This window comes from Dromiciops gliroides, chromosome 3, assembly GCF_019393635.1.
Source record: "Dromiciops gliroides isolate mDroGli1 chromosome 3, mDroGli1.pri, whole genome shotgun sequence".
Classification (NCBI taxonomy): domain Eukaryota; kingdom Metazoa; phylum Chordata; class Mammalia; order Microbiotheria; family Microbiotheriidae; genus Dromiciops; species Dromiciops gliroides.
In genome coordinates this window covers 381,449,748-381,470,854 of record NC_057863.1, presented here as the reverse complement: position 1 = coordinate 381,470,854, position 21,107 = coordinate 381,449,748, and positions in this window count along the sequence as shown.

The window sequence follows — 21,107 nt, the reverse complement described above, 5'->3', positions numbered from 1 at the left end:
GTTGGGATTTTCTCTTTTGCTAAGGGGAACTAAGCATTGAATTGGACAGTGATTAAGTACAATATCATTAAGGAGGGCCTCACTAGAAACACAGCTATAGCAATAAAGCTTACAAAATGTGGTTTTTTCCCAGCCTGCTAGGCAAGAGCTGTTTTCATCACAGAAAATCTTTTGTGAAATTCATTCCCTCTCAAAGAAATAATAAATATTAGACACCTGTCCTTTTTCCATTCAAATTCAATAATGAATTGTCTCCCTTTGCCCAGAGATCTGCTGCCTGAAAACTGACAAGCCTGGAGCTCTTCAGATCTTTATCAAATGTAGAAGAGGAACACTTAGAGACTGGCTTGGTAATTCCAGACTATAGAATCATATACCATAAGAGATTCTTTTTTCCTTAGGCTAAAAGAAATCCAGAAATAGTTTTCTGGATATTCAACACTCTTCCCTATCCCATTCCCCAAGAAGTGAAATCCTTTAAAATCCAATAATTAGGCATTAAAGCAAATGACTTTTTGCCTGAATTAACAGGTAATAGTCTTCATTATCTCCCTTTTGAATACATAACACTAATAGCTATAACAGAGCTATTAACATGCTACCATTTCATTTTTGTCTTTGTAACCCTATCACCTAGTACAGTAGCGTTTAACAAATGTTTGTTTATTGATTTGGTTAATGTCTCTATACGATATTTTGTTTTCCTCTTTGAATATACCAAGGGGAAGAAGAAAAATGGGGAGGGAGGAAGACAATGAGAGAAGGAATAAAGAAAGGAAGTTGGAGGGGTGGAGAAAAGAAGGAAAGATAGAACAAATGGAAGTATATATGGAACCATGGAGAAGAGAATTATTTTAGGTACCAATAAAAATAGTTTCTTCCCTCTCCCACAAAGATTATCACCCCAACCTCATATTATTAACCAGTTTCAGATGTGATATCCAGTGTGGAATACTAGAAAAAATTATCTCAGAATATCTGGGCTCAGTTCTATTTCTAACACTTTAATTCTATTTAACACATACTTATTAATAATAAAATTTGAACTAAATACTACCTAGCTATGTGACCATGAGAAAATCATTTCAATTCTCTAGGCATCATATTCTACATCTATAAAATAAGACTAATTTTTATAATTTATAATTTAACATAGGACTAATTTTCATAATTGCAGCACCCACCTTAGAGAATTTTTGTTGTGAAGACAGTGCCTTGAAAAACATAAAGCATTATATAAATGTGACCTATATTTTTTGTTTGCAGAAGGGAATTTTCCCTGTGGAAATAAAGAAACGTAGAAAGCTGAAAATGAATTAGTGGCTGAACAAATGAAAAGCATTTATAAAGTGGTTACTCTATGCCACGCACTGTTCTAAGTACTGGGGATACAGATAGAAAAGGGACAGTTTCTCTTCTATAAGAGTTCTCATTCTAACAAGAATATAATATATATAGGAGGGCTCAGATGTTGGATATAAGGAAATCCTCACTGGCCCATACAGTGTAAGATAGATGGTGATATATCTTCTTTAGTGTCATTTCCATTGATAAAACCAAATTCATTCCTGATATTGAGCTATTTCACATGACAAGGACTTTGGTGGCAAGAACTTTCTTTTTGGCATCTTAAGTAAAGTAAATGTGGCTGCTGGGAAAGTGGGAACTGCAATACCTACATAAGAAATTACTAGGAGTCTCTACAGTGGGTGGCCCCCATAAATTATGAACACTGGGCAGGAAGTAGTAGGGAAGAGCAAGGTAAGTAGGATTGCTATTGCCAAGGCTCTTGGGCACAATGTCCTGGTTTGCCTCCATCAGGATCTAAAGATATATGGTGCCTATGACTTGAATATTTAAACAAGTTAAGGAGCTAGTAGGATTATAGTCTATAGATTTGTGAGAGATAATAAAATAGCTCAGGAAAAAACCTTAGGGAGAACATCATTATAAAAACAGCATAGAGGAACAGGACAATCATTTTGAATATTGTGGTTTATGTTTTATTATATAGCCTAAAGGAATAATAACATAAAAACAGTATCTTTTAGCCAAGGTCTGAACTTGTAGCTAAATCTATTGTGCTTTTCCTCCCTTTTCCATAAATGCAGTAACATTTAGTAGAATAAAGCCATAGTAACTATGAAGAGACCATTATAGATTAGTGAAAATTCTGAATTTCAGATTACTTCTAAAGAAATGTAGGTGCATATAATTTCAAAAAAATAACATTTTAAAAATCTAACAAAGTATTTTTGAGATACTTTTCCAAGTGTATATTAGGAGACCTGATTTTAATAAGTAGTTGGCAATGATTATGAGCATGCTACTCACTATAGGTTACATAAATGAGTGATTCTGAATGGTTTTCTTTAGTAGTAGTTGAATGTCTGTTTCTCTCTGTCTCTAGTTTCCTCTCTCTCACTCTCTTCTTCCATTCTTTCCTCCTACTGAACTTGTAAGTTTATATGCTATGTGAATTATTTGCTGTCTTAGCAGACGTTTTTGTCATAGATAATTTTTTTGTTTTTTAGTGAGGCAATTGGGGTTAAGTGACCTGCCCAGGGTCACACAGCTAGTAAGTGTGTGTTAAGTGTCTGAGGCTGGATTTGAACTCAGGTACTCCTGACTCCAGGGACGGTGCTCTATCCACTGTGCCACCTAGCTGCCCCTGTCATAGATAATTTTTAAACCCATAAATTCCAAATTTCATGTTCTAAATTGAGACCCTATTGTAATTCATTTAAATCGACAAGGCATTAAGTATTGCCTTCCCATTTCTTTAACCAAGACAGTCCTGACAGTTCATGTTTAATGTTAAAAACAATTTTTTATGAAAATTTAAAAATAACAAAGGTTTCACCAATAATCATTGAAGTGGTAAACTTCATTCTGACTAGAAAAAGATAAGCATAAGGTCACTCTCAAGACTAGATAATTCTTAAAATGCCTTTTAGTCTCCCAAAATTCTATAATTCTTATCCATATGGGAATGCTGAGTTTCCCATCATTTTTTGCTATTGAAAGATAAAGAATTATAAGAGCTTGAGAACACTGTAATTCATTCAAGAAAATAAAGAAAGATGGGCTTGAGAGCCTGTTTACACTAGCTTATGAAAAGTAACTCAAATAGTCAAGGAAAAGGCCAAGAACAACTCCTCAGAGACACATAGTAGCATTAAAGGGAAAAGAATCAAACTCTTAGGCACAGGGAGAGTATGATACACCTATGTTAGAAGATCTTTAACCTGGAGTAAGTTTCCTAAAGCTCACAGAATACAGAGATAGAGAAGCAGATCATTAGGTACTCCTAGTGAGGACTCACTGACACTTAAAACTTGCAGTGCTACCTTTCTGAAATAAACTTTTCATCATAATTGATGTATTTATAGTGGTAAATATATTCAGAAAAAGTGCTAAATGCCATTGCTGACTTTAATCCATGATATTACAGTGTTACTGCCCAGTTGATGAAACTTCTACACAATTAAAGTATCAGTATTTGCAGCATGATTGGTCTGTTTGTCTGTCATTTGCAATCAGTCAAAATAATGGTGATTGGCAATTTCCTTATATGACTACAACCCCTAACAACAGAAGCTAATCACAGGAAGGATTTTAAGTTACAATTCACAACATCAAAATTTTATGAAAACATTAACTGTTGCCATTGGATATTATTACTAGGAATAGAGAGATAAGTGATTTATTTCTGTTTCAGTCTAGAGGAAAATCACAGGTCAAGCAATGATAAAACACTTAAAAATTAATGAAAAAAGTCTGTCTCAGTTTTGAACGAATTCAACAGAAAGATAAGCAATGTGAACAATAAAGAATTAGACAAATTACTCAAGAAACTAGAATTATAAAAACTTATGGAATTGTCTAAGTGAAACTTGTAAAGTACATTCATATTTCTCAGCAACACATGGAACTTGTACAAAAATTGACCATGTATTGAGGGCACAAGCTATTTGAAACAAATACCCCCCAAAATTGTAAATACATCCTTTGTGCACCATAATACAAGAGAAATAACTATCAGTTCAGGGAGTAAAAACAAAACTCACCAATTAAATTTTAAGTAATGAGTGAGTCAAAGAATAAACCATAAAAACAATTTTAAATTATGTAAAAGAAAATGATAATGAAACCACATACCAAAATTTCTGGGATATACAAGAATATAAAATTATTAGGGATGTAATATAAAGAGATATAAAAATTATTTCCCTAAAAATATATGTTCACAAAATAGAAAATCAGATGTTAATGAAGTAAATGTTGTGCATTTTTAAATTATAAAGTCATAAAAATGCCTAAAACAAGTGCAAACAGGGAGATATTTAAAATTAGAGAAGAAATAAACTGACAACAAAAAAACTACAAAAAATGAGTTTATGCTTTGAAAAAATTAATAAATTTAATAAGCCCTTACTTGATTCAATGAAAAAGATGAAAGCAGAAAACCAAATAAACAAAATAGCAAATGAAAAAAGTGAAATCACAACAAAATCAGGAAAAAATTAAATATCAGAATCAATTTTTCAGATACATGCTAACAAAACAGAGAATATAAACAGTATGGAGAAATACTTTCAAAAATATAAAATACACAAACAGAAGACCAACTAAAAATCTTAAATAATCCAATCTCAAAAGAAAGAAATAAAATGATTGATATAAGGAAATCACCAAAAGGAAAAAAACCTCCTTGTCTTAATGGATTCATGGGAGAATTTTATCCAACTTTTGAAGAGCAATTACTAAATACTAAACAAATTTTTCTCAGTGAGGACTACCAAGTGCAGAGCTTCCTGTTAGAGGAGACGTATGGGCTGTCAGCTGCCAAGATTGAGGGCAAGATGGCATTGCAGGTCTCTGGTAAAGGCAGGGTTCTTCATGTGGAAGGCAGTAAATCATGCTGCCCCATGTCCAGCCTTTGGATGACTGAATATACTCCCATTTGGCATTTCTTCGGGTGTAAAGGATGCTGCAGTGTTCTGCCTGCACACAACTCAGCAATATAGCCTAGAGAGGAAGTAGTTGGGGTCCCCTTGACTAAAAAACAGTTCATTCAAAAGAAACTGGCTGTTGTACTCACAGAGATCAACCGGGCCTTCATAAATGCCTGCCTTGGTGGTTTGAAGGACCACAACAAAGTCATCTATGAAATTAGTTCCATGCTTAAAAAGAAGAAGAATGGTACCAAAGCTCTGAATACAACCAGGTAAGGCTGTGACATGCTTAGTGGGATTGAGGTTTCTGGTGAATATTATGTGATCTGGCAAGCCACCATTCTGGAAGCTACGAACACTTAAGAAGGTCTTTACAACATCTATGGCCTTAAATCCCTGTGAGGACTATCAGAGAAATTCAGTCATTTAGTTTTGGTTTTGTTTTTTAAGTTGTATAAATGTATTTTGGTTTTATATTACAAACATTTACAATGTACTAGGACTTTATGAGATCTTCTTGTTGTTGTTCAGTCATTGTAGTCTTACCTGACTCATTGATCTCATCTAGAGTTTTCTTGGCAAAGATACTGGAATGGTTTGCCATTTCCTTCTCCAGCTCATTTTTACAGATAAACTGAGGCAAATAGGAATGGGCAACTTGCCCACAGTCACACAGCTAATAAGTATCCAAGTTCAGATTTAAACTCAAGAAGATAAATATTCCTTATTTGAGTGCAGGCACTTTATCCACTGTACCATGTAGCTGATAGGTAGGTCTCTTATAACAAAAATAAAACAGTAAGGTAAAATGAATAGTACAGTGACCTCATCTGAAAATACATGATAATTTGGAACTGTACCCAAAGGGCTATGGGGCTGTGCACACCCTTTGACCCAGTAATACCACTACTAGGTCTGTATCCCAAAGAGATAATAAAAAAGGGAAAAGGACCCACATGTATAACAAATATTTATAGCAACTCTTTTTGTGATGGCCAAGAATTAGAAATCAAGAGGATGCTCATCAATTGGGGAATGGCTGAACGAGTTGTGGTATATGAATGTAATACAATACTATTGTGCTATAAGAAATGATGAGCAGGCAGATTTCAGAAAAACCTATAAAGACTTAAGTGGACTGGTGTTTAGTGAAAGGAACAGAACCAGGAGAACATTGTACACAGTAACAGCAACATTGTGCAATGATCAACTGTGACAGACTAGCTCCTCTTAGCAATACAATGATGCAAGATAATTCCAAAGAACTCATGATGGAAAATGCTCTCCACATCCAGAAAAAAAGAACTGTGGAATCTGAATGCAGATTGAACCATACTATTTCTCCTTTTTTTCTTTTTTTTTTTTGAGGTTTTTCCCTTTTGTTCTGATTCTTCTTTCACAATATGACTAATGCAGAAATATGTTTAATGTGACTGTACATGTATAACCTATATCAGATTTCTTTCTCTCTTGGGGAAAAGAGAGGGAAGGGAGGGAGGGAGAAAAATTTAGATCTCAAAATCTTATAAAAACAAATGTTGAAAATTATCTTCACATGTATCTAGAAAAAATAAAATACTGGGGCAGCTAGGTGGCACAGTGGATAGAGCACCAGCCCTGTAGTCAGGAGTACCTGAGTTCAAATCCGGCTTCAGACATTTAAAACACTTACTAGCTGTGTGACCCTGGGCAAGTCACTTAACCCCAATTGCCTCACTAAAAATAAAAAAAATTAATTAAAATACTATTAAGATTTTTAAAATAAGTACATGCAGCATTTCACATCTATAGTACTTCATCACCTTGATTTTTTAAATTAATAAATCTATTTTCTCTCCCACCCACCCCCACTCTATTTCAAAAAAGAAAAGGAAAGAAAAAAAATTGTGTAACAAATATGCACAGTCAAATTCCCTCAATGTATGTATACAAAAATACTGGGTTTTCCAAAAGTCTTAACACAGTTTCAAGCTAATCAAGACTAAAGCTCTTAAAGTTTAAAACTGCATTAAGATTTTTGGAAAACCTTGTGTATATGTCTCATTCTGCACCCTGAATCTATAACATGTCTTATCATCAGCCCACTGAAATCATGAATGGTCATTATATTGATCACAGTTCTTAAAGATTTCAAGTCATTTGTTTTTATAGTATTGTTATGGTATCTATTGTGCAGGTTCTGCTCATGTCATTTTTATCAGTTTATAAAAGTCCTCAAAATTATTTATTTTTATATTATTGGTGATATAAATTGGTATTCTGGTTCTACTTACTTCACTCTGCGTCATTTCACGTGTCTTTCCATATCCTTTTGAAATCATCTATTTCCTCACTTCTTACCATACAATAGTACTCCACCTACCCATACACACAACTTAGTCAACTTCCATTGATGGGCATCCCCTTAGCTGAAGTTTTTGCCACCATAAATAAAAACCTGCTGTGGAGATTTTTGTACCTAAAGGACTTTTTCCTCTTTGATTTCCCCTGTGTGTAGGCCTAATAGTGGTAGTTTTATGTGTAGAATTCCAAATTGCTTTCCAGAATGATTGTACCTATTCACAGGTCTACCAACAGTGCATCAATGTGTCTGTTTTCCCAAAGCCCCATTTATCCTTTTCCTTTTTTGTCATCTTTACCGCTCTGATAGGTGTGATATGGAATCTCAGAATTGGTTTAATTTGTATTTCTCTAATTAGTAGTGATTTAGAGCAGTTTTCATATTACTAAAGGTAGCCTGGATTTCCTCCCTTGAGAACTGCCTGTTCATATCCTTAGACCACTTATCAATTGGGTAATGGTTCATTTTTCATTTTCATTCATTTGAAACAATTCCTTATATATCTTAGAAATGAGATCTTTATCAGAGAAACCTAATATAAAGATTAAAATTAACCAGTTACAGTTAGTTAAGCTTAAGGTCAACCAGTTGTTTCTCTTTTAATCTTACCTTAATTTATATAAAATCATTTTTAAATGATGTAATAAAAAGTATCCATTTTATATTCTGTGCTCTCTCTTCCACTTCTTTGGTCATGAACTTTTAACCTATCTATAGATGTGACAGGTAACTTTTTTCCATATTTCTCTAATTTGTTTATGAAATGACCTTTTATATCTATGTCACATACACTTTGGGAACTTATCTCTGTATAGTGAGATATTGGTCTAAATTTAATTTCTTCTATACTGCTATACAATTTTCCCAATAATTTTTTGTCAAATAATGAGCCCTTTTCCCAGTAGTTGGTGTCTTTATGTTTATCAGATATTGAGATATTGGATACTGTTTCATTTGTATGTTATATTATTAATCTGTTTCACTGATCAATCTATTTTTAAACCAGTACCAAGTTGTTTTAATAATTACTTCTTTTTAGTACAGTTTGAGGTCCAGTGCTACTGGTCCCTTTATTTCCATTTCTTTTCATTATTTCTCTGAAGATCCTTAACCTTTTTTTTTCTTCCATATTAACTTGGTTATTATTCTTTCTGGTCCTATAAAGTAATATTTTAGAAGTTTGATTGGCATAGCATTGAATTTTATTTAGGTAGTATTGTTATTTTTATTTTATTGGCTTATCCTACCCAGAAGCAATTCATATTTCTCCAGTTATTTAGATCTGCCTTATTTTTATTTCTGCCAACAGTTATTTGTAATTGTATTTATATACTTCTATGCATCTTGGAAAGTAAATTCCCAAGTATTTTATATGTTCTCTAGTAATTTTGAATGGAATTTCTAATTTTACCTCTGCTAAGTTTTACTGGCATTATACAGAAATGCTGGTGATTTGTGTGAATTTATTTTATATCCTTCATGTTTGCTCTAGCTATTGTTTCAATTAATTTTTAGTTGACAGTGTCTTCTAAATATACAATCATATCATTTGCAGAAAAAGTGATCACTTTGTTTCTTAACTTTACATATGCTTATTCCCTCAATATCGCTTTCTTTTCTTCTTACTATATAACCAGTATTTTTAGGACTATGTCTAATAGAAGTATTAATAACAGACATCTTATTGGAAAGGATCCTAGTTTATCTCCATTACATATTTATCTATAAGTTTTCTTCTGATTCTTCCTGGCTTATATTTCAAGACCATATTTGTTCATAGGAGAAATTTGGTAAGATCTTGTCTTTTGCAATTTTTGAAAACAATTTATATAATATTGGAATTAATTGGTCTTTGGAAGTTTGATAGAACTCACTTGTGAATCCATCTGGTCCTAGTATTTTTTCCCCTTTGGAAATTCATTTATATTTTCATTAAATTCTTCTCTTCTAATTGGGTTGTTTCAATTCTCTATTTCTTGTTCTGTTAATTGAAATATTTTATATTTTTATAACATTTACTTTAAGTCATTGGTTTTGCTATCACATAGTTGGGTGAAATAGTTTGCTAATATACTTCATTTCTTCATTGTTATGAATTTCCTTTTTCATTTTTGTTACTAGCAATGCTTTCTTCTTTTGCTGACAGTTTCCTTTCTTTTGTGTCATTTGATTATTGCTATCACCCCTGGTAACATTAGTATTCTTTTTTTTGGCAGGGCAATGGGGCTTAAGTGACTTGCCCAAGGTCACACAGCTAGTAAGTGTCAAGTGTCTGAGGCCAGATTTGAACTCAGGAACTCCTGAATCCAGGGCCGGTGCTTTATCCACTGCGCCACCTAGCCGCCCCAGTATTCTTTTTAAAAATTAAAAAGTACTCTTTTACATCCTCTCTTTGCATTAGACTATAAGCAGTTCATTCTTATAAAGTCTCTTCTGATTGTTCACCTGGGGTTATTTTTTCTCTTGACTTTCATGTTTATATTTCAGAATTCCTTTTCTTTTTTTATAAGGAATATTTGAAAATCCACTATTTCACTGAAGGGCCATTTTTTTTCATTGTAGGATTATAGTCACTTTTAGTTTGTAAGTCTTTCATGGTTGTTGACTTTTGTATTTTGCCTTTTGGACTATCTCATTCCATGTTTTCCCTCCTTCAAAGTGGAAATTGTGTGCAATTCTGATTGTGATTCCTCGATTGTTTGAATTCTTTCTTTCTGGCTGCTTATAGTATTTTTTTTCTTTTGTTTATAACCTCTCTAATGTATTCCTAGAAGTTTTCATTTTGTGGTTTCAACAGATGGATTCTTTCTATTTTCATGTCCTATTTTTCAAATATAGTTCAGCAATTTCCTTCAATAGTTTTTTGAAATATGATGTTCAGGGTTTATTTTGGTCATAGATTTCAAGTAATCCTGGAAGCCTAAGTTATTTCTCCTTGATATGTTTATCAGGTCAAGTATTTTTTATACAAGATACCCTGAGGCATTGGTCCAGGAACTCTTACTACTCATCTGTTTGAATTCCAATACTGTTGTTGTTTATCCTTCATTCTCAAAGAGGACCATGACATCAGGAGGTGATGTCATGACTTGCAGTAGATTGGATTTAAGTGAGGACAGGTTGGGCAAAGTCACCAACCTCACTATCTCCTCCAGAAACATCTGGGTCCAGTGGCAAGGTACACATGAGTATGACTGGAGATGGCCCTGGATGTTTGAGAACATCAGGATTAAGTGACTTGTCCAGGGTCACATAGCTAGTAAGTATCAAGTGTCTGAGACCAGATTTGAACTCAGGTCCTCCTGACTCCAGGGCCAGTGCTCTATCCACTGCACTACCTAGCTGCCCCAATTCCATGATTAGCAGCCATATAGAATTATGAAGAGAATATTAGTATTAAAAAATGGGTCATAGGGTCATAGGCTGAGAACCAGGAGGGAACCTAGAGGTCACTTAATCCAACCCTGTCAGTTTACAGAGGCCTAGAAAGATTAAATGTCTTGCTCAGGGTCAGAGAAGGAGTAAGTTACAGAAATGGCATTCAAACCCAAGTCCTCTGATGCCATATCCATTGCTCCTTCCACTACCAATGTTGACTCCCTAATTGTCCTTATCTAGGTCATATGTAAAGGGTTTGGACCTAGATCCTCTGACTAAAAATCCAGTGTTCTCACTACATCACGTTGCTTTTCTTTGTCTCTATATCTAGACACTGAATCTCAACATTGTATCTTAATCCTAGAAACTTGTTTCAGTTAATAAGTCAGGCTCATAAATCTTGAAAAATATATTTGGTAAAAAATATAGCCCATTTCCTCAGAGCCATCTTATTACATTTGCTCCCATAATACACACACACACACACACACACACACACAAACAATTTTAAAAGAACGTCTCCCTTAAGTGACTGTAAACACCTTTAAAATGGGAATTATTGCATTTTTTTGCTTTATATACCCTGGGTAACACAGTGCACACACTTAATAATATCTGTTTATTGATTGATTTTGACTGATATTAATGATATATGTGTGTATATAATTACATATATCTGTGTATATTTAAAATATGTATTATATATGTGTGTGTGTGTGTGTATACTTATGGCTTAACAATGAGTATGTTATAGCCAACTGTACATTATAATCCAGACTATAAGTATTCATTGTCATTTTGGGTTTTTTTCCATGAACTATGGAGCCAAACTCATCTAGGTGCTTGTGGATTTCATTAAGGAAGCCCCGTTTTACTCCCAAGTTTGATAAAATAAGCTCAATGTCATACCAAAACAGGAGTATATGACACACCTCCTCACCTAAACCCTTCTTCGTTTGAACCATTCACTGATCATACTCCATGAAAATGGTAAACATCTTTGGTGGGCACCCATACTTCTATTTTATACTCCACTTGATAATCAAAGGATGAATGGATGTCTACTCTGTTGTTGCATCTATCAGGGAATCTTACTTTATTTTAATATATTCAAGGGAGACACCACGATTTAAGCCTTTAAGGATGCATGCTTCACTATGAAGTAGGATGCTTTTTGATATTCAACCAAGATAAGTCATTTTGCTCATACAAAAAGGGGGAGGGGAGATTTTTTAAAGCTCAAGAGAAAATACTTCATCTCCAAAGTTATTTGAAATCTGATCTGAGTGACAGGACCCATATCTCTGACAAACGAATCATTCTATTAAATTCAACCAAGCGTCATTTCCTCAAGAAGGACACAGGGTTCCCCCTCTATATTCAGTGATCCTGCATGCAATCTTTTAGCTCCATAATAGTCTACATGTCATGCCTTCAGAATTCTGTTCAAGAAGTAGGAAGTGGTGAGTGGGGAAGAAGGGAGGGTAGTAATTTCCAGAAATGACTGTGATATCAAAACAAAAGTTATCAGTAAAACCTTTTTTTAAAATTTCTATACCAGCTTTCTTCTCAACAAAATATAAGATTGTGTTCTCCAAAATAATATCTTATATTAACTCCAAGCAGGTTCCAGGTACTCATTGTACAACTGATCACTGCTATACATTGTTTTATAGCATCAAGAAAATAGTTGTCACCAACTTAAAGCTCTTGGCATTCACTGATCTCTTATTTCTCCATCTACATGTGCCAGAGCACTGGAATCAGAAGACCTGAATTTGAGTGCAGCCTCCAACTGCTTATTTACGTGGGCAATTTACTTAGTTTCTCAGATTCAATCATTCAATAAAACAATCAACAATCATTTAATAAGCTCCCAATATGTGTCAGCCATTGTTCTTGGTACTGGAAATACAAAGACAAAAATGAAAACAGGCCACTTTCCCCATTTGGATTCTATTTTTCTCATTTGTAAATAGGTGCTGAAAAAAACAATTGCTAAGTTTTCTTCCAGAGCTACCATTTATTTTACTCTAGATGTTGTCATTGGTGGGGGAGGGGGGGGAGGTGTGGCAATGAGGGTTGAGTGGCTTGCCCAGGGTCACACAGCTAGTGTCAAGTTTCTCAGGCCAGATTTGAACTCAAGTCCTCCTGAATCTAGGGTCACTGCTCTATCCACTGTACCACCTAGCTGCCTCCCTAGATGTTGCCATTTAAGATGATGATTGAGCTCTAGAGCAAAGATTCTTTATATAGCGTCCACAAACCTCTAACAGTTCGATAAAAAGATTCAAGTCAATGAACTTGAATAGGAAAAATGACATATTTTCACTAACCTCTAACTGAAATTTAATATCTCCTTCCATTTATTTCATTCATTTCCAAACATGATTCTGAGAAGGTATACATAGGCTTCACCATCCTACTAAAGGGATTCATAACAGCAAAAATTAGGTATCCTTGCTATAGAGACATAATAATTATAATAGCTAATATCTATATAGCACTTGAAAACTTGCAAAGTACTTTATAATTATTATTTCATTGTTTTCTCACAACCTTGGGAGGTAGGTGCTATTATTATCCCCATTTTGCAGATGAGTAAAAGGAAACAGGGAGAAAGTAAGTGACTACAATATCATACAACTTAGTAAATTAGAAAGTCAGATTTGGCTCAGGTCTCAGGTCTTCTTGACTCTCAGTCTAGTGCTCTATTCATTGTTCTGTCCTAGACGATGTGAGTGCTAAAAGTGTGGAAAGAGTAGCAACCTGATGTAATTTAAGATAGGCCACCCCCAAAACACAGAGGCATTTGGATGTTCACAAGAGCATAGATTGTAGCTAGTTTATCCTATTGAGCCCATCAAAATGCTCTCACAATTTAGGGTCATTTAAGGAAAAGCCTTCAGAGAGTAATAATAATAATTCATATGTATAGTATTTTAAGTTTTACGAAGTACTCCCCCCATATCAAACTCATATATCCTAATTTTTAAAATTCAGACAAAAGCCTTCCTTTCCATGTATAGTTCAGATCTTTGAAGTTTCAACTGAGTACATGTGCAAATGACAGCAAAGAATTGAAGCACTTATTTGGGGAAAATATCGACTCTACCTGCCTGTGACTGTTGCCTCTGCCCAAGCTGAAGTGGGTTGGCTCTCTGCCTAGGCTAGAATCCAATTCAGGCTTTTAGAGATTTACAACAGGATGGCAATTCTATCTCTCCCACATCTGGTACCAAAAGCATAAGGTACCTTACTTTAACCATACACTACAGGCAATTGTTAGGGAATTCATTTATGAATTGACTGTGATCCAGGCTGCTACCCTGCTTACCTGCCTTAGCGTAGGAGAAAGGGAGTCAGCTCATCAACTGGTACAATCAGATATCAGATAAACAATGCTTGAGTGAATCCAGAACACAGCTTCATCTCATTGCTCAATCATCCCACCATCCCATTCAGGTACTGTCTCTTGAGTAACACAAGTGTGTGACCTCACACCTTAAGAAATCATCAGAAAAACTCCAAGAAGGCATGAGAGGTGAAAACCCACAGACTAACCCCATGAATCTCACTTCTCATCTCAATCAACATTCTCCCCACAGCATTCTGCTTGCCACCATACATGAGCCAATTTAATTGAAGATACACTAGCTCCATTCCCTTTGGCAAGCTCCCCTAAATACACTGGCCAACTGCAGAGCCAGGCAGGAGTTCCAATTTAATCAGTTCATGTATTACCCCAGCTGTTCTCTCTAGAAATTATGTAGCAGAAGTATCCTATAGGAGCACCCAACAAGTGGGGCTCACAGCAGCTGAAGAGCTCTCTTTCACCTCCACACCCCACTATCCTAGTGCTGAGACTGCCAATGACTTAAGATATCTGGTATTTGAGAGTCATGTTTTTGTTGTTCAATTGTTGTCATATCTGACTCTTCATGACCCTATGAATAATACTGACCATGGGTTTTCTTCACAAAGATACTGGAGTAGTTTTCCATTTCCTTCTTCAGTGGCCTAAGGCAAAGAGGTTAAGTGACTTTCCCAGGGTCACACAACTAGTAAATGTCTGAGACTGGATTTGAGAGTCTAGGGTATGCTAACTACCCATCCATGTGAGTCTTGAGTCTTTCTATCCCTTCAATTTTTCTTTTTATTTGTCAAGTTAGATCATCAGAAGGCTAACTATCACATTATCACATTATCACATTATCTCACTCCCATGCAGAATAGTCTTCACTAAGTTTTATGTTACCCCAACAATGATAGAGTGAATACAAGACTCTTCCATTTGAACAGCTCCTCACCACATTGCAACACTACATTAGAAGACAATATCCACAGTGTATCTAAATGTCATTTTATAGGGACTGACATTATTCCTCTTTCTCTTGTACTCCCTCTTGAACCCACCACTGTTACAATAAAATATTGCACTATAGAGAAAGTGAGGCTATAAAGTTCTGAGCATGTTCAATTTATTAGCAAGGCTATCAATTGCCAATAAAAAAGATCTTTGGCTCCTCAATCGCCAAGGATGCATTTGACAATCAAAGCAACTCTTTTATAGGCATACAGAGGAACCTGAAAATAGATGCTGATAGCAATCTGGCATAACAAAGGCATATCTCACTTCTGATTGGTCAATAATAAGGTCATTAACCCCAAATTATGTGAGTTTATCTCCAGTTAGACTAATATCCTCTGGAAAGTCCAATAGTTGGCAAATTCTGAGGAAGAACAGGGTACTTGTAGTTAAAATGCTAGCAACTTCTGAATAAATTAGGATATCAACTAGAATTTTGTGGCTGGAAACTCTTGAGTAGGAGAACTTAATGAGTAGATGGTAACTAAATAGGGAACTAATGCTGCAAACAAGGAGTTCAGAGGAAGTCCAAGTTCACATACTAATGGAAGTAACTAATATATAGTAGTTTGATTATTAATACGAAGTTTATTAAGCCTTAATGAAACAAAGTCGTATATAAAGTTTTAATATCACACCACCCACTTCTCAATTTGCCCCCAGGGACTTCTCTAGTGGGCTATCCCCAAAACCAAACCAGAATGCCACATCCTGGCTTGCTCTGGGACTGATAGCACCTCTTAGTTTCCAACTTTATTCCCCAGCCTTCTACCTGCCTCTTGCTTCCTTTATCACAGCATGATCTTCTCTAGTGGACCATTCCCCAGGATTCTCCAGACCAGGGTACTCAGCTTCCACTTCTGTTTTTGCCCCAAGGCCCTCTTCAACACTCTCAAGCCAAACTCTGTCATAACCTCCCTGTTTCCATTTTCTCCCCCAAGAGGCTTCTTTGGAACTATAATGGCATTCCCCAGAACCAGAACTGGCCATCTGCCTCTAAGCCATCTTCCCCAAGGATTTCTCTAAGAAGCTTACCAGCTTACCAGCTTCCATCCTCATTTCAGGGACTTCATTCTGCTCACCTGTCTGCCACCACCTACCTCCCTATTTAAATCATCTAGTCCATACTTCTACCTGATCCTGCTATGAGATGAGATGGGCCTCCCAGGATACAATATCACCACCTTCTACAAGGTTAGTGCACTAGTAATGCCCTTAATCTAATTAAATGCCTACTTCAACAGATCTCTCTCCAGATACTAGCCAAGGTCCATACTAATTTGTTAATAGTTCATATATTGCCACCTCCTTGTATACTCTCCATCCTAATGATTATGAACCCACCTGCTTCCCATCTACAAACCCCATTCCTCATTCTCAACTTCTCGATCCTTCATTTGTAAATTAGAAATGAGGAATCCTATTCAACCCTACCTCCCCAGATACATCCCCAGATAAATCCCTCTAAATTCTACCTCCCCAGTGTCCCACTTCAGATCTGCCTGCCTCTTCCACTGTGTTCTCTGGATCATCTCCTCCATAATTAACAAACTTCATATTTTATTCTTATCTTCTGGCACTCACTGAGAACTTTCTCCCACCTGATGACATTTTATCCTTAGTGCTCCTTTCTAGCATTGATTGCACTTTCACTCATACCCTTTGACTTGAGTATTCTTTTTTTTTGGTGGGGCAATGAGGGTTAAGTGACTTGCCCAAGGTCACACAGCTAGTAAGTATCAAGTGTCTGAGGCCCGATTTGAACTCAAGTCCTCCTGAATCCAGGGCTGGTTCTTTATCCACTGTGCCACCTAGCTGCCCCCAACTTGAGAATTCTTGAGTCAAAATACTCTTTACTCTCCATTGCCATTTCCAGATCATCCCTCAACCACAAGCACTTAGCAACCTCTTGTTCTTTGAAATTCATTCAATCTAAATTGATTACCGAATACATATCTTGGTGACTTTCTATTCTCTTCATTTCCCTTTTCTCCACTTCCCTACCCTGGTTATTAATTAACAACCCCCTGGACATTCTCCTGCTTTTCTTACTGAATTTAGAGCCTGATTCACAGTTTTTCTCTCCACCCTAACTTCTTCCTTTATACTAAGAGACTTAAGCATGCATATTAATGCTCCTTCAAATACTCTACATCTCAATTTCTCAATCTATTCAATGTTCATGACCTCAATTTATTCAATTCCCATAACATCCTCTTCCAATCTACCTCTGCTACACACAGAGATTGCCTAACCAACTATTCTACTCCCATGTTCATGAACTCTTAAATTCCTTTATCTGATCATACTTTTTTATCATTATCTTTCCCTATGCTTTATGACCCTTTCTTCATCCTCAACAGGAATTCCATTATCTCTCAGGTTTTTTCCCAACCTATCACTCCCATACTGTCTAAACTCTCTTCCCTTCCTTATCTATACCCTAGGTAAACCAGTTCAACTCTGCATTCTCCACTATGCTGGAATTCATTGTCCCCTTAACCTATTGCAGATCACATCTTGCCAAGCCCCAATTTTAGACTATTCCCACCACCTGTTTCTTTTGCTCTTATTCATGTGCAGCAAAAAAGAACATAAGAACTATGCTGATTTTATCCTCTACAAATTCATGGCTACATAATATTGACTGGGCCCTCACTATAGAAAGGCAATCTTTTACATATCCTTAATTGATTCATTATCCCACTTACCAGAGTGGCTATTTCAAAACATTTTGCACTGCCCCCCATCATCCCATAGTACCTCTTCCGACATCCTCTCAAATGAAAGTTCAAGGTGGGGGCAGCTAGGTGGCACAGTGGATAGAGCACCGGCCCTGGATTCAAGAGGACCTGAGTTCAAATCTGACCTCAGACACTTGACGCTTACTAGCTGTGTGACCCTGGACAAGTCACTTAACCCCAATTGCCTCACCCAAAAAAAAAGTAAAGAAAGAAAGTTCAAGGTGGTGGTCAAATTGGTAATGATAATTCCAATTGCCTAGCAAATTGTGCCTCCTTTCTCTTCCTCTGAGTGTCCTACTACTTCAGCTAGGCTGGCTTGCCTACCCTTTCAATAGCAATTGTTTGGCAACAAATAGTAATGGATGTCTCCTTTTTCCACAGAAGCTATCCCTTCAGATGTTGGGTGTCAGGGGTAGTTTGGAAGCAGTACTAGTAGAATGGAGACTGCTGCCATTCCTAGGCCTCCTGTGTCCATCTTCCCATTCTGGCTGGTGAAGTAAAAAATGAAAAACTTCATGGACAGCGGCATTTAAGCTGTGAATAGATGTCAATAGATGGAGGTAGAAGTAGGAGTTAGAGAAAGACCTTCAGGGAAGGTTGGAACAAAGAAGTAGAAGTGGTAAAGCTTTAAATGTGTGCTGATATAACTAGTGGTTTTTGAAAGATCTCCAGCTCAGGAAATCTACAACTGGGGCAGCTAGGTGGTACAGTGGATAAAGCATCAGCCCTGGATTCAGGAGGATGTGAGTTCAAATCCAGCCTCAGACACTTTACTAGCTATGTGACCCTGGGCAAGTCACTTACCCCTCGCTGACCTGCAAAAAAAAAAAAAAAGGAAAAAGAAAAAGAAGAAAATCTCTAACTACTTTCAATCATCTATCCCTAATATTTATTTTGAATTTTTACTTTACCTTTTCTTTTTGGTGAAGCAATTGGGGTTAAGTGACTTGACCAGGGTCACACAGCTAGTAATTGTTAAGTGTCTGAGGCAAGATTTGAACTCAAGTACTCCTGAATCCAGGGCCAGTGATCTATACACTGTGCCACCTAGCTGCCCCTACTTTACCTTTTTATATCAGGATTTAATGGCAGTTCAACAAATCAAACACAATGTAAAACAGAATAGAAGCCTTTGTGGTGGAAAAGAAAGTGGAACTTGGAATCAGATGAGACCTGGCTTTGAATCTTGCTTGAAACTTACAAGCTGGGTGACCATGGGCAAATCATTTAACCCTTCTGAGTCTCGATTTCTTTTTCTGTAAAATGAAGCTAATAATTTCATACTTCCTACTTCATGAGGGACAGGGCATTGTTAAGTGGAAAGCAGGGCTGTGAGTCAGGCAGACATGGATTCAACTCTCACCTTGGACCCATATTAGCTATTTGACCCTGGGTAAGTCTCTATCCATCCCTATCCCAACCCCTGCCAGTGCCCCAGAGGCCTCTCTAAGACTATAAGTTTTAGAGCAGGCACCATTTCCCATTGGTAAAGGGTGCTTCCTCACAGGGAGTTCCCTATACCAACAAAATCACAGGACTGATCAACAACAAAAATCTACCTCAGTTTTCAAAGGCTCAAGTGATATGTAAAGCATTTTTTAACCTGAAAAGTCTACATGTTATTCTTATCATCATCATCATCATGATTATATTCTGAAAAAAAATCCATGGTCAGATATCTCTATGCAAGTGCAACCACACATAGCCCCACAACTGCATGTAACTTGAAAGGCCCTCTCCCAGTGAATGCAGCTCTCTAGGCCCCAAAACTTTGTGAGTGTAGGGGTATAAAAACAATGGAGTCTGCTTTACTGGGCAAGCTCTTATAGAAGGCAGGAAGATGTTACTCCAATTGTTGTTATAGATATGTATGTATATGTATGTGTATGTATATATATATACACTATATATGTATGCACATACACATATATGTATGTATGTATGCACATGCTCTGCATGTACAGAATGAGACCATAGCCCACCATTATCATCACCAAGGTTGGCCCACACATTTCCATATATACAATAACATTTTGGTAGCCCCTTCAAGACTGTCCTTAATTTCATTTTAACAGTTTCATCTGTGCTAAAATGTTAGTGGCATCCCCATCACATACCATAATGTGGCCCAGACTTTACACTTCCCTAAGGACAATGGAAAGATTTTAATTCTCTGAGTACACCTCATTCTAAGGTTTTTCAAGATGCTGCCTTTAACTGAAACTAGGAATGGGAGGGAGATAGAAAGAAGAGAGCTCTGCTTCTAGCTATATTGTCATTTTCTTTCCATATGCTCCAGGTTTCTTGCCCTTAGACAGAATACCTTATGCCATTACCCACACTACCTGCATATTTCAACTCATCAGTGTGACTGGGAGTATTTAAAGTGGCAAAATAAATTTTGACACATTCATTAGCCTGGGAAAGTTGCCGGAGTAGATCTCAGAACAGCCCAGACTCCAACTTTCATTCAAATTAAGAAATGAAAGCATCTGTAGCTATTCTTATTACTCCATTCTGACAGCATATCTGAGAGTTTCTGTCACAGCATAGGAATTTTCTTTATTTTCCTTCTGGGACTAGCTCTTTCCTTCCATGTTAATGAAATAAAGAAGTGGTCATGCTCTCTGTGGCAGAATATCCCATCATTCTTACCAAGGGCTGGGGAAGTGGACAAGGTTTCTGTGAAAGTCTCTCTTAATGTGAAGTGACCTTATATATGCTCCTAACCCTGGGCATGGTTCTCCATTCCACACCTAGGAAGACATTAGCAGACTGTCTTCTCCAGGGAAGGAACTAAGCTTTTTCTTCTTGTATATTAGCACAAGACTTACTCAGGTCTTAACAGGGACTCAATCAATACCAGTTAAGTTCACCTGACACTGCCCATAGCTAAAGGAGGGAGGAAAGCTTGTGTCCTCCATAATATTAATTCTCTAGTGCAGCCACACCAGGCACACTCTTTCAAAACCAGAACATCATGAGTGATACACCAGTTCAAGCCTGCTGAGTGGTGAATGTAACTTTCAATTCAATTTAGCAAAACCTGAATATGTACCTGTCACTATGTGGAAGGGTTTATATCAATCTGACTTCACTGTAGGATCAGAAATAAAGAGGCAAATGGGACCCGAGACCATCTAGTCCAACCCCTCATTTTACAAATGAAGAAACTGAGGCACAAGAAATTGAAATGACTTGTTCAAGGTTGTGCAAGTCCTCTGACTCCAGAGCCAGTTCTCTTTCCATAACCCCACAGATCATGTTAAATTAAGTTAATTATACTACTCTGCATTTCACATCATATCAAATGTACT